Genomic DNA, 14,098 nt, shown 5'->3' with positions numbered 1-14,098 from the left:
CTTGACAAGTCTTTAATGAGCTATTACTTAATCACACGAAACAATGTTCATCTTGTCCTTTTTTCATTATTATTATTATTATTCCACCAGACATGAGAGTGAGCAGAAGGAGCAGATGAAACAGGCGCTGTCGCCTCCTCTTAAAATATATTGTGATGTTCAAAAAAGTGACTTGGCCGTGGAGAAGTTGCGATCTTCACCCCCCGAAACTCCGATAGACAAATTGGATTACCGGGCTATTGGATTAAACAGAAAAATAGTCGGATAAGATTTGAGAAACGCTTGCTGTGATCAGAGGGTTTTAATATATTTCTTTCCCTTTCTTCTTACCCCACCACCCTTCTTTTTTCAGAGTGTGAAAAAATAAAAGAAAAAAAAAACTAGGTTTTTATTAGAACCGGGATTAATTTGTAATGGTCCCCCTTCTTAGTGTCAATTAAAGATTTTTATCTAAAACAAACACAAAAAGCGTTTTGTAACTTAGAAAGATTAGTCGGGATATATGTCGACTAATCCGTGAAAAATGCTATAAACAAATAGGAACAAATAAAATATGCCCATTTATGAACGGTATTTGCACTGCCAATTGTTTCACCCTATTGTCGGTTTACTTTTTAACATGTATAAGTAAAAAAAAGACTTAGACATTTAAACAGTGCAAACAAATGGCATTGCATTGCCTCTTTGTGTGTTCTACAAGTGGGTCAATTGCAGTATAGTGTGAAAAATAGGCAAGTTTAAAGTCTTGCACCATATCATAATTTGAAGTTAAAGTACCAGAGTAAAGTACCCGTGATGCTCATTATATGAAGAAAACACACTGGGCACAAATTAGAAAAGGTTCCTCTGCTCACATGACTTTACAGGAACTAAAAAAAAAAGAAAACATACCAAGACTATATTTGATCTTGACTCTAAATGTCAACATGTGTCTCTGTCAGCATCCATCAGTCATCCTTTTCATGCACAGCACCACACATAGGAATATATTCTTGCAGAAATACGCCGGTGTTTTGTGTGCCTGTCCGCAGCCTTGAGTTAATCAGCAGGAAACACCGAGAAGCAGCGGCAGGTTTGTTCGACCGCAGGCTCTGTCATTATTCCTATCTGGTTTGAATGTAGCAGTGGCCGAGATCGCCATCTTAATCTTATTTGGCTATTGAGGCTGGCTAACCCTAGCTGGCCCACGGGCCTCTGGGACGGGCCCTATTCTCCTTGGACCTCCGCTCTGCTCGGAAGCCGGGGCCATGGTCGCTGTCGTCGCCCTTCGCCTTTTCAAACGCAGCGGCTCTGGTGGTGCGCAGGACGCATGCGGCACATTATGACAACTGCATTATCTATACTGCTGATTTCATTATCACTGTTGGCATTAAACGCATATGGCTTTATTGATTTGTGGAGAAGAAGATGAGCAGCGTCGACGCTTTTTTTAAAAACACAATGGCTTTCGAATAATGGATTACTTCCTGCACTCCAAGGTTAAAACACAGAAATCTAGACGTTCCAGGTGTTCGCTTTTATTTTCGTGTTTTGTGGTTGTATCTACACGCCATCAAGAGCTCTTGCATTTTTCACCTTTATCGTTTGTCTTTATTTTGTTTCTGAGGCAGTTGTTCTTCAGTCGGTGCTTTTTTGTTGAGCGCAGGATGGCACTCGATAATTTCGGCCTTAAGGCGCTGAAAAGCTGCGCGAATCTGAAAGATATTAGGTTCTATGTTTAATATTAGCTCGCAGGATGCGCACTTTAAAGGGTTAAAAGCTGAACCCCCCTTGTTCTTCATTTATGTTTACATTTACATTTATTCATTTAACAGACGCTTTTCTCCAACACGACGTACATCTCAGAGAAAACACATCGTGTACAGTACCTTAGCAGAGACACTGAGAGAACGCCTTACTGTTTTTCATGACAGTAAAGAGCAAAAAAATTGAAAATTTGTATTGAAAAGGGGGGGACAAAAGACAACGAATCATTTGACTTAAAATAAAGCTACGTGTAAATGTACTCATTTCCGTTTTTCTTCATTTAGTGTTCGGCTAGGTGATGCTGGCAGAGGATCCAGCTTTGAAAAACGGGTTGCTCTTCGGGCTGATCAGTGGAGATGTAAGGCGCTGGCGTTGGAGTAGAGCGATGCGCTGGCCGTGCACGAGCGTTGCCTTGGGTCAAGATTTCACAAGTCTGACAGCATGACTGACATTATTCAAGCATCTCTAGATAAACTACATTCGTGCTCCTCCAGCCTGTAACGCTCAGAGATCTTAACGACGGCAGGGAAACCGAAAAATTCAAACATTTTCTTAAACGAGTGCTGAACGTTGATATTTTTATTAAGGTATTTTGCACTTGTTTGACCGGACAGTGGAAATACTGAAATCCCCTGCAAAGCCCCGGTATTGTAAAGTTGACCGCCATAATCCGACACTGATTCCTAAATCCCAAATTTATTGATAATATTACACGCGTCCAGTCTTGCCGCCACCTAACCGAGACTCCCCCGGCAGAACAATCTGGTCATTTTGCGCTCAAAGACAGGGCCGTCCAGCACCCCCCCCCACCTCCGCTCCCCCCAACCCACCTCGCCATTCCCCTGTTGCGGTGCCTTCTCGTCTTTGTTGCTGTCCGGGGATTTGCGTCTGCCGCAGGACTCACATGACTGCCGTCGCAAAATCGCATGGGTGCCAGGTCACGCTGACCTGTGCTGCTATGTCCGCGAGCCTCGGGTCCCCAACAGACAGGGAACGCGTGGGGCACGCGGCCCATAAAAGTGCTACTCATCTCCCTCGTGCTCCGGCCCGCTGTTTCCTAAGTTGATTTCAAGATTTGTTCTTAATCTTGTTTTTGACACGTACATTGTCACAAGTTACGCCATATCAGCGGGACTCACTGTTGGGCTGCTTTAAGCTGCCGTGTTATTAAAGGAGCTTACCAACCTGACAGCACCTACAGCATTTCAACAGGTGTGATCCACTGTGTTCTACTTTGGTAGTTCACCATATCTGCAAGGTATTTTTTTCCTCTCTCCCGGTGTTCCGCTGGGTCCCAATCCCGGCCCCTGCTGATGCATTCTGGGCTCTTTACCCGTCCTGGAAGTGGTACCTGTCACTCAGGTGTCACCACCACGCCACACATCTACTCCAAGAAGTCAAAACAGGCCAGCAGAATGTGAAGTTTCCCATGTATGATGCAATATTCTGTTACACGTTCCATAGTTGCCACCTACCTTTTCCAGCTTGTTTTCAGCGTACGCTTTGTTACACTTTGCTAATTCTCTCATTGTGCGGCGGGTTTTGAGATTGAGTGTGGAACAGCAGTGATCACGCAAGCTTAAAACATCTGCCTTCTTTTCTCATCCCACCTCCGACAATTAATTGGTGTCACTGCGGTTTCTGTAACACTGGTTGCCGATGAGCGCAGAAGCGTCGCCTTGAACCTCCCTAATGAACTCATTTAACTTGCAGCTATTCATTCGTTACCACAAAGACTCAAAGTTGCTGTTTTCTTGACTTTACAACTTATCGCCAGGCCTTTATTGTTTTTTAAAGCAAATGTCTAGTCTTCACACTCAACTCTGAACATCCCCCCGCCCCCTGTCAGCGAGCAAACAGCAACATGTCACTTATCGTTATTTGTTTGCTCGTTGTCCTTGCGGACAATGTTCTGCAGTATTGGGAGGCTGGTTATGCACCTCAGCATGTTTGATACCCCTTCCCAGAGGGCGGAATCCTCACACCACCCCTTAGGTCCAGCGAGAGTCCTCCCAATACTTTGAGGCCCATCTTTTGAGAATTTCCATGACTTTTGTAGCGATAATCTGTACATTTCTGCCCTTCGAGGCCTGTGCTCACTGGAGCATCTGAAAAAAACCACACCTGCTCATGTAACACTTATGGCTGCAACTATGATATCGCTTTTAGGCATGTAACCCAACTGTGTTTTCACGGAAGACGTCTAAAATTTCATTTATGTAGCAGTCTTTGAGTTGTGTGGTTCGGTATGTATGTTTGTCTTTCTCCACTGGCTACAGATGTTTTTGCTGTTAAAGTGGGAGCATTATTATTATTATTATTATTATTATTAATAGTAGTAGCAGTATTATTATTAACCTTCTTTGTTCAGAAGGTCATGCATCGGTGCTGTCGACCTTGTGCTGCCGACCCACTGTTTTGCCTGGAAGGTGGTTGTTGTGGTTGTTGACCTTGTTCTGCCACAGCAGAGGAGCGTGTTCCAGGCTATGATGCCTTTGTGCACTCTGTCCTTGCAGGCAGCATTGAGGAGGAGGAGGAGGAGGAGTAGGAGGAGGAGTAGGAGGAGGGTGCCATGCCAGAATGGTTCATACTGGTGAACGGGAGGAATGCGCCCATCAGAAAACACAGTAGCTCTTCATGCTGTGGGTCTCACCTCCCATCCGCCGCCTTCACAGCATTCAACATTGTTTTAAACTGACCGTTATCTTGAGGTTAATGTGAATATCAAACTAAATCATCTCCCCGAGTTTACATTTTAGCTGGAAGTGCAACGCATTTCACACCATGGTAATAAAAAGGTGCATCTAAGCCCTCAAGAAGGAACGATTTATCGAGGCATTGACGCTGTGAGCTCATTTGTGAAATACCTGTTTAAAAGTTCATGCAACGTTATGAGGGATCGTGTTCTACTCCCTTTCATCGCGACATTTCATTGCAGTGAGTTGTCACACTGAGTTTTGTAGAAGAAAATAAGAGAAAGTGGTCAGATTGAATTAGAGGAAAATTCAATGAGTGTTTTTTGGCCGTACCTTTAATCATCCTACCACAAGACGAAGCCACGGAAATGGTCATTTAAAGGAGCACAGATAATGATTCGTGTAATTTCTTTCTTTATAACAGAACTTATGCTGAAGGACAAATTGTATTATCGAAGGAATTAGTCCCTGTCTAATACCTATAAAGGAAGCAGAATAAATTTTACACATTAAATTTCCCTGGTCTGTTTTGTGTCCATCGAAACAGCTTTGCATTCCAGTTTGTCTGTCACTTTTTAGCAGTAGATTAATGCGAAGCCAGAAAGGTGGTGGGCAAGTGCTCAAATCAATGTTTATTAAAGGTTTCTTTAAGTGTTTAATGATTTAGTCATTAACATATTGATGAACTTTTACAAGTTGCCCAGGGAAAAGGAGCGTGATCTGGAGAGACGCTCTGAGCTGCTGAGGGGGAGTTTGAGAGGCACGTTGGTGACGGGAGCTCAGGGGCCCGGTGGCGGCGAGCGCTCAGAACCATAAATACCTGAGACGCTCTTCACACACGGACACCTCTCTCCTCCGCCTCTTCCACTTTAGACATGCGCTCCGGTGCTGCGCCATACATCAGGGATAAGTTGCTCAAATCGAATGTTCACTGACTATAAGTGAAAAGGAATCATGAACAGAAACGTCGATAATTGTTGTATGAAGTATCATCTTAGTACGAGAATGTGTTATCTTGCCTAGTATTCAAGTCATTTTTTTCGTATACCGACTTTTACATTTATGGCACTTATCGTGCTCCATAAATATACAGGGATTGAAGAACACGAATGGCCCTTCATCATGCCAGTATTGTATTAAATAATCGTTTCAGTGACACATTAAATTCCCCTCTTTCGGTACTTCGGTACAATATTCTTACCTCTCTTTTCAAATGTCTCTTTAAGAAACCCGAACAGTCCGGAAGGATCCGATTCCTCGGTTTCTGTACGACAAGGCCGGGCGTCGACCTCACTTTTTCACGTGAAAAAATATTGATATGATTCAGTAGTAAAATGTTACCGCATTTCGCTGCTCATGCGAAGGGAAGGAAATATGTCATTTTCAGTGTGTCTTTTCAAGAAGCGGCGGCGGGGAGGGGAATGAACAGCACTGCTGTATCAAAGTTGTCTGTGTAAGTTTAATCCCTGTGACGGTGTCCTCTTCCCCACATGAACCTTTCGCAATCAATGCAAATTGATTTTGCTATTCGATGGTGACCCCAGAACCCTTCGGCTAGCCATGGTAATTTCTTTCCTCACCTGATAAGGTACCTGATCCATAATAAATCAATTCTAATTAGTTTGGTGGACTTCAGCCAATGGCAGGTGCACATAGTCAGGTGGACACTTTTTGTTGTTTATTCTCTTATTGCATCTAACGGATATGTGCCTACGCGTTCCTCTGTTTTCTGTTTCTAACGATAAATTCTGCAAGCCCCATTCAAAGGGCAACTGACTTGCATCCCAGACCAAAGCCCAACGCAAAAGTACTCGTTTTGAGATGCTGCTCTGTTATTCATTACCTTTTGCGCGAATCACGCTGTAGCGTAGTGTTCGCGATGACCGAGAAGGCTAAAAATGCGGTGCCGACCAGAGGCATCGCGACCTGGTGGCTTTCCGTAGGAATCAGAAACGTGGGGCAAACATGCAGCGAAAAGACACTGGCAATGGAATCACAGCTTCCGCTCCTCTCCAGGCTCATGTCGCAGACTGACACGATCACTAGGGCACCATTTAGACCGAGCATACAGGAGCGAAAAACAACACGGAGCGAGAACCAGTGGCGGGGCTCGGAACCCCCCCCCAAACCCTGATCGGGGACTAAGAGGTTACGCCTGCATGTGCAGGTGCCTGTGTCGATATAGCTGGTTGCACTTCAACTTGTTGAATCTCTCCCTGACCATACCTTGGCCCCCCCTTGGTAACAGGAAGCACTTAACAGTTGGCGCTAGCGCTTTCTTCGGCCTGGCAGATAGTTCTGACCCGGCGCCTAGGGGAAGAGTGCGCATCACTTTTTCTATTTAGTGCTCCACCAGGCCCATTCAGTGCAGCGCAGAACGGACGGGTAATTGCTGATTTGCTTGGCCAGCTGACGACAGGGAGACACTGGCTCGTGAAGTGTTCACGCCAAGGCGTCTCCCGACAGAAAAGCCTGGGGCGGTGGCGGTGGGGGGTTGGGGGGGGGTGGTTGCAGGGGTTTGTGCTTTATCTGGGGCTGCTTCAACCTGTCAGTGCCGCTGGGGTGTGGATGGCGGCTCCACCACCCCACTCCTTCGGATGCCGCTACCTGCCGCATGTGTTTGAACCCCGTGAGCAGGGCGGGGAAACGGGTGCCGCTCGTGTGGCAGCCGAAGAAGCAGCATGCTTATCTTCCGGGTTTCGAGCTAACTGTGTAAGACGTCAAAGGGGTGGGAGATGGGGCGCGTGATGAGACTGGATGGTGACGCTTGACTTTGCAACCTATTGCCAGGCCTTTATTGTCAAGTTTTCTTCTACCAGCAACTCATTCATGGAGGCGTTTCCAAAAAGATATTAAGGCATTTATAAAGAGGTTTTGATGCAATTATGAGTGGGTGTTAGTAGGTATGAAAGCCCAACTCAAGCGAATTCTCAGATGCGCCACCCTATTAGCCCTTGTTTTAGTTCTAGCGCTGAAATACGTTGAAACACAGGCTTCTGACAACACACGCATGCTGTCCAAAACTGCTTATCCCAAGCGGGGTCACGGTGAACCGGAGCCTAACCAAGCAGCGCAGGGTGCGGGGGACACACCGCGGATGGGGTGCCAGTCCATCGCAAGGCACCCCAAGCAGGGCTCGAACCCCAGACCCGCCAGAGAGCGGGACCTGACTAAACCCGCTGCACCACCGCACCCCCCCTTTCTGAAAATGCTGCTTTTCTTAAGTGGATTCACAGTCCAATCAAGCAACAAACTCTGAAACTTTGAGCGTATTACTTTGGTACAGTTGTGTGGATTTTAAGGGGTGGTTTGAAGATACCCTGGCAGGTTCTGTGTGTCCCCCCAAAAAGCCCTGAGCCCACACCCCAAACACCAAGGTCACTTTTCTCCTGTGACATTGATCCTTTCGCCATTTGTATTTATTTCTGTGGGTTCCTTCCTTGCCAGTCTCCCTTTCACCAGGACTTGATTCACTTGGCGGCTTGTGTATTTGAAAGTGGACGCCTCTTTCTTAAAGGGATTTATGCATAGATTCCCTATTTTTGTAGTTGCGGTTTTATATGATAAGCTTTTTTTATACGTTTAAAATCAATATGTAATCCTGTGCAGGAGCTTATCCCCTAACAACCCCATTTGTAAATCTATTTGAGCTTTGTTACACGTCTGGGCCGCACTATTCCACAGATTGATTAGGTGCAGTGGTAGAATCCTATCAAATGGCCAGCTCTGATGATGTTGCAAACTCTTTCAGGATTGCTAGTTGACTGGAACTGAAGATAAGGCCGGATGGCAATTCCCTCCTGCACTCCTCACAAAAACTGTGTTAATATCCATCAAAGTACAGATGCTGTTTCATAGCGCTCAGGCTGTTTCTTGGGGGCTATTTTTTCATTTTCTGTTTATCACAGGTCAATAATGGAAATTTAAACCATTTTTATGGAATTTGAGGATACCAGCTCATATATGTTTTAAAGTAACAATGACAAAAATATTATTCTAACGCAATGGCAAATAATTCCAAAGAGCTTGTAAATGACATGAGTGAGAAACGCTTTCTAAGAACGTCTCGTATGCTTTTCTTGAAGCTTTGGAGAAGTGCACCTGATCACAAAAAATACATGACTTTTCATCATATTTTATTTCTGTAGGTGTTCATGGTTTGTTTTAAAAGAAAACACACACCAACTCAATATGAATTTGGTTTATTTCTACAGTCGCTCTTTCGCACACCTCCGCACCTACAGATTCTTTTTCCCGAATGTTTCTCTGATGTCGCTGAGCAGGTAACGTGAGATTCTACAGTAAACCGCAGCATCATCAAGGAAACACATTATCGCCCATTTCAAACCCAAAGCATCACTTTTGTCACATTGTACGAATGTGTAACTGCATAATAATCTCTGTACCCTATTTGCCCCCTGTCTGAGGATATTGTTCGTAGCCCATTTTTCCCTCTATAATTTTCATATTCCTTGGATTTCATGAAACTTTTCACAACTTGGTGCTAGTTGGCCTTTTACGCTGATGGCATTGTGGTCGTTCATTGCTTAAAAAGAAAAAAAAAAAATCTTTTGAAACAAGATCATGCATTTGAGCTTTCTTGTTCCACCCGTTCCCACAAAAAGTTTTAGCTATGCAAAGATCTGCGACCAGAGAAACCGCTCACCTTCTTGCAGCTTTCAAACTTAGCGCCTAATGTTGTTCTGCAGTCGAGGCGCCAGAACGTTCTCGGTGCGGAGTTGTATCGCACCGAAAATTTGTAAATAAAACAACAGAAGTCCCTGAATAATCACTCGCTTTCATAAAGCTGCTGAACGGTGTGCGCTCTTGAATAAATTTTGCAGCAGGGCCGGGGCGGGGTGCTGCTTGGTGTGGGACGGGGGTGGGGGGTAGGTTGCGGTGGGGGGGGGGGGGGTCAGGAGGATTTGAACCGGCGCATTCTTGTGTGGCTTGTGAAGACTCACATGGTTACCATTGGTGTGCATTGTTAGGGTTATCTGAATGAGCACCGACCATGTGAGTTTCAACGTGATTGCCCAGGGCAATGGAGAAAGGGAGAGAGGGAGAGTAATCCAAAAGGATTGCACACTCTCTTTGCTCTGGGTATTTCTCTCCTCCTCCTCCTCCTTTTTTGGGGAGGTGGTGCGCTGGCGGTGGGGGCACTGGAGGCAGCAATGGCTTCGGCGAGCCGCTATACTTTTTAAGCCGGTGTCTGATTTCCCCTCCTGGTCCTCATTTGTTCTGCAGTGTCTCTCATCATTCCCCTTTATTGTTTACCTTTCTAATGAGGGGGGCGGGGCAATCGGGCCTTTGACGGACAGCTGCACGCTCGCTCTCCTATGCCTGGCCAGGGAAGCGCTTTGGCTTTTTGGCTGGGAGGTGTCTGGAGACGTGAGGGTTGGTGGAGGGGGACGGGGATGGGGACGGAGGAGTGTGTGTACGCTGGGGGGGGGGGTGTGCTTGGGGATGGAGGGAGTTCTGGAAAGTTCTTGTTGCTGCTTCCCTTTGGGCATGGGTGCCATTTGTTGGGATGAGGACTGCAGATAGGACGCAGGGTTTCGGAGTCGAGCCCACGGAGGAGGGCACGCACAAAGACAAGGTTTAGCCTCCTGCTTGCCCCGTACCCCCCCCGGGGGTGGTAGGTACTGACACAGACAGTGCTGGGGTGACTGCTGCCATGCCCAGGGGAAACTATGGCTGTAGGAGAGGCGGCTCTTCTGAGAACACGGTAATAACCAAAGCTTTTACTTCTGCACTGATGCAGTCACCATGGATGTATTTCACTGCTCAAATTCCCCAAAAAAGACCTTTTCCCCAAAGTTCTCCCTTTGATACTGTATAAGCAATTTAATATATTTTAAATAACGGCCACAGAACACTGATTTAATTTGACGAAAGGGGGAAAAATAACTTGCCAAATATTGGAAGTGTGTTCATTTCGGTCTGTGCCCCACTTCAAAGGCACAGAGGTTAAATGAGAAGAGAGCAGACCTTTCAGGCAAACACATGGCGCCCAGCGTGAGATCCGCCCAACTGTTGCATTTTGACGGAATGAGAGGAGATCTATTTATTTTTTATAAAGTGCCTTTGCACGTATTTATTTTTGGACTGACATTCGAAGCGGTTGTTTCTCATGAATTATTATTGAATTGGTTTTCGTTTGGTACAAAGTTAGCCTCCCATTTGCCACGTTACATATTCCCAGGGTGTCTCCTGCGTTTAGTCTCTTTTTTTGTATTTCTCCGAACGTCAGCCCGGATAGCCTGTAGCTCTTTGTCTTAACGTACCTACGCATTTACCGCAGTATACCGGCGTACAACAGTTGTGCGCCCAGGAAAGGCGATACCCGTCTCAAGACCTCACCTGTGGGGAAAGGCTGCCATAGTGGACTGCGGAGCCAGTGGGCTCCAGTGGGACCTGTTCTGGATTGACAGGGTCTGATTCCATCTTAACTGGTTGTAGATAGCGCATGCAGACCCATGTGTTTGCACTCAGGACCATATCATATTGACACATCACCTTGTATGGGCCCATGTGATACAACGCAGTGATTAGTTGCATCTTACAATGTACCAATAACTTATGAGAACTAGAGCGCATTCGTGTATTTACACATGAATGTATGCATAGTGGAAACGTAAGGTGCATTTGTACGTATGCGCAGTCCGTACGTCCCCCCATGTGTTGCAAAGACCAAACTGCGTGTATCACATCACTCGTGTTTTACATAGTTTACGTCCATATTTGCTTGAGGAAACATTTCCACAAAGTTTCACAGATTTCACCCGTGTTTCGAGTTCAGTACAGGACTTCACTTCTAAGAGATGGCAATGTTAAGTAAGAGACTCTTCATACGGAGAAATTTCGACGGCTTTTTAAAATTAGTTATGACTTCGGTCGTGTTACAAGTACATTTACATTTATTTAATTAGCAGACGCTTTTCTCCAAAGCAACTTCCAATGAACTCTATGTAGTGTTACGAGCCCACACACCTTATTCACCAAGGTGACTTACACTGCAAGACACACCACTTACTCATTCATACACTCACTCATCCATAAATCAGTGGAACACACACACTCTCTCTGTCACTCACACACTAAGTAAATTCCCCTACTCTTTTTTTTTTAATAATAAAAAAGTTACACCTGCAGAGTAATTCTTGCATGTTTTGTAACGCATGATGGACCTGCATTTTTTACACTGGCAGAAGATGCACAAAATCATTGAGAGCAGCAAGTGCTGGATGAGAGCCTTATACTGGGAAACAAATGGAATGTCAGGGAGCTGGATGCCCAGGAGAACGACTAAGTGGCACTGGAAGCCGCTGCAGATGCCAGTGGGAGACTCAGCCACGTCCTTCCCACACTGCTACGGGTGCCCTGTGTGACTCTCCCAGTCCTAACTGTAGGTCACCAGGCAGGCCGATGTGGGTTAAATAGTGGGGTTCTCACATGCACACAGGTGCCTTCTGTCCTTGCCTGGCTGCGCTGGGGACACTGGGAGCGTGCGTTGGGGCCGTGCCCCCTTGTAACATCTCCCAGTGTCACCGTGCCTGTCCTCAGGGCTGAAGAACACCGTGAAAAGGAGCCGCGGTTCAGTAATGTTGCGAAACAATCTATCCGTACAAAAACGAATTCCACCACGATGAAAAAATAACCAGAAACCATGATCATTTCTCTAGTTTTATGTTTGGCATATTGTAATGGCTTTCAGACAGTGTCTTTATACCACTGAGATGCGCTGAGATTTAAAACTGAGATTGTTTCTATTTGATAAACAATAAACAGCTGTATAACTTATAAGACTTCTTTTTATATCACATTAAAATGTTGATGGCATCTGGTATCAGTAAAAATAATTATTTAATTTAATTTTAAAGATGCTTTCATTTATTGTTATACTGCTAGCAAAGGCAGCCATCAGGTCTGAAGTGTTTCACTTTCACTGAAGGCCCCTGGATGACTTTAAGTGCATAAATCAAATATATTTTAGAGGCATTTGAGAAACTGAGGAGAGTGATTAGATCATTTGCAGAATGGAAAAGGCACTGATATGACAAGTGGAAAAGAAATGTTTTCTCAAAATCAGTTGCTGGGTGTCTCGCATATGGAATGTGTCCTGTGTTTTATGTAAAATATTGTTTTTTTTCTAGAAGACACAAGAGGTTTAATGTGAAGGTATATGACTATGGACTGACAATATGTGCAAGAGTCATTCTGTGGAACAGTTTGAGTTTGCTTGCAGTGGAGTCCAAATACACACTGTCATATGACACAGTGCTCCTGCTTTCAGTGCGTTGTATTCAGTGCTAATCATTTCATATTATTTCATATTTACTCGGCTGAAGTCGAAATCAGTCACCAAAAAAACCAAAGGATTACAACCTAAACACTTTAATTTTACATTAACATTACCTGTTGATTTATAGATTCATTTTAATGTCAATGTTAATTACACTCCTATTAAATGATCACATTGCTGAAGAATATTTTAAAAGTTTTCTTGAGTATATAAGTAAATGAAAGTCTGTTTCTTCAGTTCATCGGACTTTTCCTTAGACATTCGTTGCTGGTTCATTTTCATATTTCCTACAGCCTCCCCGTTGCCTAAATATTTAATTACACGTGTAATGCTTTTCTGAAATGACAGGAATTATGAGAATCACTATTTATGGAATGTATAACTGTAGAGAATTAGTTGTTTTTGTGTAGCCTTCTGGCAATTTTTCAGGTGCATGAAGGAAATATATTTGCCAGCCACGAATTTATTGCATCGAAAGACGCAGTTTTTATTATTATTATTATTATTATTATTATTATTATTAACAGCAGGTAGTGTAGGGATGTTAGTGCTGTTGTCTTGTAGCCTAAAGGTTTTTGGTTTGAATCCCTCTCCTGCTTTTGTAACCTTGATCATGTTACTTAAATTGATACAGTAATAATAATACCCTCCTGTATAAATGGGTAAATAATTGAAAAGTTGATTATCTAACACTGTAAGTCAATTTTGGTCAAACGTGTCAGCCAAATATAGGCTGATAATAATAATAATAATAATAATACACACACACAATAATAATAATAATGGGGAGCAACAGTTTCGCTTTATTCGCGGAGATGTTTAATATTTATTCGCCTTAGTTAACTTTGTAACGAAGAGTCGTTTTTATTTTACCATCATCACGTGCTTCTGGGACTTTACAAAATACAAACGGAGCCCTAATGCTGCAGCAGAAAATGTGTTTCTACAAACCTGGGCGCAGAGAGAGACACTTATTTCCTAAATGCAATCCTGTGCACATTTACCTGAAATTCGGGGGTACGTACACACACAGGCACGCACACAGGGACACACACGAGCACGCACGCACGCACGCGCCCACGCACACACACACACACACACACACACACACACACACACACGTTCACTTCTCAGCATTTCCACTGAGTTCCCAGACGCTGAGAACTCTGGAAAAAAAATACATATTGATATTTTGTTTTTCTCTTGACGAATTTCAGCGCAGACGAGTGTTGCAGTGAGACAAACGCAACATCTGTTCGGTCCCTGTCCTCTTCCCGCTTTTACCGGGCCCTATCCGCGCACAAACTCATCTTTATTTGTTTTTATTTAGCGGATCCCTTCAGTCAAGGCG

Source organism: Scleropages formosus, chromosome 16 (assembly GCF_900964775.1).
Source record: "Scleropages formosus chromosome 16, fSclFor1.1, whole genome shotgun sequence".
NCBI classification, from domain to species: domain Eukaryota; kingdom Metazoa; phylum Chordata; class Actinopteri; order Osteoglossiformes; family Osteoglossidae; genus Scleropages; species Scleropages formosus.
Note: the sequence above shows the minus strand (reverse complement) of the source record.